This window comes from Cuculus canorus, chromosome 21, assembly GCF_017976375.1.
Source record: "Cuculus canorus isolate bCucCan1 chromosome 21, bCucCan1.pri, whole genome shotgun sequence".
Taxonomy (NCBI): Eukaryota; Metazoa; Chordata; class Aves; order Cuculiformes; family Cuculidae; genus Cuculus; species Cuculus canorus.
In genome coordinates this window covers 1656681-1661845 of record NC_071421.1, presented here as the reverse complement: position 1 = coordinate 1661845, position 5165 = coordinate 1656681, and positions in this window count along the sequence as shown.

Sequence of the window (5165 nt, the reverse complement as noted above, 5' to 3'; positions counted from 1 at the left end):
TGATCTTGAGCCGTGGTTCTATCAGATGTTTTTCCATGCAGTGTATCCATCAGAAAAATAATAGCAAAGCCTGGCTGTGATCTCTCCTAGGCTGGCGTAAATCAGGAGGAGCAGTATTGTCACACAGCACTCTACATAGTCCAGGTGAAGTACAGAGAGTACAGCCCTGCACAAATCACAATGTTTATACCTCCTTTTATGCACAATATCAATATCCTCATTTTCCAGGGGAAAGGGAGGCACGTAGATGACCTAGGATAGGGTTGGGATCAGCTCCAAAGAGCTCTGGAAGCTGAACTCTGTATTTCTCTCTAAGCTTGTTTGTTGCTTTGTTTGTGTTTCAGCACAGACCAAATCGAATTTGGCATGAGCAGACGCTTCCAGCTGAAGTTGATGGAGTTACAGTGCTGTAAGACCAGTCTCAGTTAGATCAGGACCAGAATATTATGGAGAGGGCTAAACTGCTCTGTGGAATCTGGAATGTGATTTTCCTGCAGTCCTTGGGTGGATCCAGGCCGTGCAGAGCTTGTGTGCACATCAAAGCAGAGGTATGATCACAGCATAGGGAGATAGATGGCTAAAAGGAACGGCTTCTCATGAGCAAACCATGAGAAACAGGAGTAACAACACTCTCCGCATAGCCCGTCAGGAATTTCTGTGGGGCAGGATCTCGGGAAAGAAGTTAAAGAGGGAGAGGAGGCCGTTCTTATGGATTTTGGTGTTGTTTTGGTGAGTGGATACGTGAGATAGCGGGGCTGTGAGCTGAAGAACAGTGTGTCAGGTGGAGATGTCCAGGAATTGGAAGTCAGTAATTCAGTGTTGCAATCCAAGCAAGTTAAAGCATCAGGAAAGCTGGAGAATATTAACAGTTCTACACAGCTCTGCTGACTACTGGGATGCTCTATGGCACCATTCCCAAACCGGGCGCACCTGCGGTCCTTGAGGCACAAGGTCTTTCCTACTGTTGTGAGCGTGATGACAGTGGCTTGTGTTCTTGTTGTGTGAGGGTGAAGGTGGCCCAGGATTCCCAGCCTGTGTTTTGGTGGTCTGAAGAGGACGGCAGAGGGAGCGTTGCGCGTGGGCTTGGTGACTGGATGAAACCAGGGTAGGGTGGCGGAATTGCAAGCAGTGGAATTGTGAAGATAAGCTTGTGTGGGGCTACAATGAGGGGGGACATGAGAGGGATGGTGTGGTTTTGGTCTTGAAGTAGTGCTCTGCTTGCGGCTGGTGTCTCAGCATGGATTTCTTCCTGCGGGTGGAGAATTCCGAGGTCATTCTATGACCGGGCAGGCCTGTGAGTGGCGAGGAGGGGCTGAGGCTGGGCCCAGGTCCCTGTCACCTGCCCTTCCCCCAGAGCAGACAGTCGTTCTAGGCTGCCTTTGGCCGGACCCGATTGAAACCCAAGCCGCATTCCTGCAGGTGGATACGGCTGTGCTGGTTATTCCATCAGGGTGGCACTGTCTCAAGTAATTGTCATTAATGTCTTTCTCCCTCCCTTTCATGTCTGTGAGTCAAGGGCTGGAGATCTTCCCTTGCCGGTTCCAATTGCTTAGCACAGCTCATACGGACACCAGCTCAAAGTGGGGTTACTCAGAAACTCCAGAGGCACTTAAATATTTTATTTGACTTCTGGGCTGCAAAATAGCTTAAGGTAAAAAAAAAAATGAATATGTCCTCTGAAACAAGCGCTAGGGAGAGCTTTATGAGTTCCTCATCCATGCTTTGATCACCAGTTGGGATTTGGGTAATGGTCAGACGTGCCAGTATAACCCTAGAGTGAGCGAGGTGGGAGCCCCAGTCAAGATTATGGCTGCGAGAGGCGTATGTTGTGTGACAGGACTGCGGATCAGGTCAGTGGTTTTCAAAAGCAGCCAGTCACATCCAGTGTGTGATTTTGAATGTTAAAATTCTGGCTGGCAGGGATCCAGGCAAGCTGGGCAAACGGGTATGTTTTCAAACTGCTGAAAAGAGAAAGAAAACTGAATGCTAAACTGAAGAGGTTTGTTTGCCTGTTTATTTCTTAATCTAGAGGAATTATCAAGGCTGTTTGCCCTTAAATACTTGTGAGAAGCCATTTAGGTCCTTTGCACATGCACTTTGCGTTCTGTCAGTCCTTGACGTTGGCGTGAGGTCTACAGAGCTGATGTTGCACGTGGAAATTGGGAGGTGACCTGCAGTAACCACTGGGTGCAGGGTGGGACCCCTGCTGTCGGTTCCCTCTCTGCACAGACACAGTGCGGTTGCAGACTGGTTGGGTTTCTCTCTCTCCTCTCATAGAATCATTAAGATTGGAAAAGACCTCTAGGATCATCCAGTTCAACCATTGGGGTTTCTCTTCTCAATACAGGACGGTAACTTGCCTCTCACGGTATTACATTAAGGTGTGAAGCACTTTGGTCAATGTGTTTCATGCCAGGTATTCAAAGTCATGTTCTCACGGCGCTGCTGTCATGCTGCACCTTATAGACGGGCTCTGGGCAGGCTTTGCCTCGCTAGAGTCTCCTCGGTTTCCCTGAGACATGCGTTTTATGTTCAGTTAGTTAAAACAATTATATTCCCTGATACTTTTATACCAATTTCTTCCCAGTGAGTCCTGCAGCTCAGTGAGGGCAGAGAATTGAAAGTCTCTTTTAGAATCGTGTGTGAACTGGAGAGGGTGTATGACGGTGACCTCCGAAGGGGTTGAAACTGAGACTGGAACTAGACCCCCCTCCCTTTCAGCTGTGTGCACACTCTGCTCCCTCTCAGGGCTGAGAGGATGTCATTCCATAAAGTTTGGGCTTTTTTCTTTGTTGTAAGCGAATTAATTTTCATTATTATTGTTACTTTCACCATTTATCACTGTTGTGCAACTCTCCTAGCTTTTAAGAAATAAAGGAGAATACGATGGAGTTCCAAGTTAAGGTTGATGTTATTTCCTGCTCTTTGGAGATGCTGTCGAAGCCGTTAGCCAGCATTAGCTAATTCCTCCCATAGCTGCGCCGTGTGTTTAATCTCAGAGCATCCTAAAGTGCCTGACAAAGTGCAGATTGAATGCAATAAGTTATTCCAGTGATTTCAATATGATTTCCACATGGGACATCATCATTTAACTTGGTCATGGGGCTCACTCTCCAAAATTGCCGAATAACAAACAGATCTGTGGCTGTAGATGGAGTTGAAGCCATCTATCGGAGATGAAGGCTGACAGCTCCTTCATATTACATAGCTCTGCTGGTCCAGAAGGGAAGATAACATATCCTGCTGGAATAGTTAACTGCACAGTTTTATACTTTGCTCCCAGCCAAATTCCTTTTTCCCTTGCAGAACTAACACCTTGCAAAGTCCCTGCTGCACATCCTGCCCTTGGAGGGCTTCCACCCGCTGAGTAGGATCCCAGCTGGTGTGACAGAGTTCTTCCAGGGACACTGGTGGAAACAGCTTGTATTGCTGCTCGGATGGACCGTGCAGGTGCAAGAATCTGAAGGATTAAAGCAGGATATGAAACTAAAAAGTGGCAAAGACGTGCATTTAGCAAACTAAGTTTATTGAGCAGCTTGTGTAGCTCTAATGAAAGTGTTCTCTTCTCTCTTATAAATCCTAACGCTACAGCCTCCTGCCATTCCATCCATTCCTCTTCACTGGGGTCAATCGCCCTGTGGTGGCTGCTTGTGCTTTCTTGGATAATCAGAAGGAAAGAAAACCAGGTTAAATGGGTTGGAAGAGAGTGAGCCGTGGATGGGGAATAGTTCCTTCTTGCTGGGCTCGGCTGTTGCTCAGAATGGACAAGGAGTTATTGAGAAGGTAGAGCCAGGGGCCGCAAACAGTGAAGATCTCGCCCCGTGTACCCTGCCTGGTGCCCTGTGGGGCTTTACTGGTCAGTCGCTGCGCTAACCTGTAGCGAGATTCTTCATGGTGAGGAGAAGCCAGATGAGAACTACTGAAAAAAAAGAAGATACTTTGGGCAAAGTGAGATCATCCTGGAGTTGGTGCCAGTCCCGCTGGGAACGTCTGACTCAATAGCGTTTTTTTAAGATTTAAACTTAGCTTTTTTTTTTATTATTTTTCTTCTTAAATGCCACAGGCAAACTAGAGCGCCGAGCCATAAACACCCCAAAAGCCTTAAATGATACTGTTGATGCCGGGAGCCAGAGATGCCACAGTTTTGCTGGACTCAGGTGACATGTCGGGTTGGTTTTCTACATTTATTTTGTTTTGGAGGAATATGGAGCTTGAGTGCAGGGGTTTTTGAGGGCTTCGAAAATACAAATGCAGTGTTTGCAGGCCTGCTTCTTTGTACTGGTCTGATGGGCAAGGCTGGGCTGGATGGGGCTTGGAGCCCCCTGATCCAGTGGGAGGTGTCCCTGCCCATGGCAGGGGTGGGACTGGATGGGCTTTGAGGTCCCTTCCAACCCAAACCATGATTCTATGACACCGTTCCTGGGTCACTCTGGATCCCGGTGTGGCTTTTTTTTCCTACACAAGGGGCAGCCTGTGAAAAACAGCAGTTGCAATCATGCTGTTATCTCTGGAAGTGAGACGTGTGAGGTGCGACTGCGTCGCCGTAGCTCGTGCTGGGTGTCATCGATGCGTTCAGCCCTGCTCTTTTCTTCTGGCTCACTGGGTCTCTGCGGGCAGACTCCAGCCCAGGCACTGTTGGTTATTTGCTGCTGAGGCTTCTTGTTACTTTCTTCTGTCTCTATAGGCAATCGGTCTGATTTTTCAGGGAAGCAGCTGGGAACAAGGAAAAGCTCATTTAGCAACCACAGGGCCTGCTTTGCAGACCACTGAAATTAAATATTTTCATTGTCTTCAACTCGACTGAAATGAAGTCCAGATTGTCCCCATTTCCTCCCAGTGTCGGGAAAGCCTCACCAGTGGAGAGAGACTTGCTAGGCATTAACAGAGCAAATGTCTGAGGGGAACAAGAAACACTGGGGACCTGAGAAAAGCAGGGTAAAAATCCAAATCCACATTCCTAAGCAAAGAACTCCACTGTTTTGATGATCAAGCATTTAAACACATCCATGCCCTCTACAAATCAGCTGCTCTGAAGACAATTTCTGCAGGGAAATTTTTCAAGCGTGTCTCTCTCCTTTTACCAAAAGAGCTGCAGCTGATATGAAGAGGTAGCAGAACCAGAAAATGTCTGAGGAAAGAAAAGAGATCAAGTTATGATGAGCAGG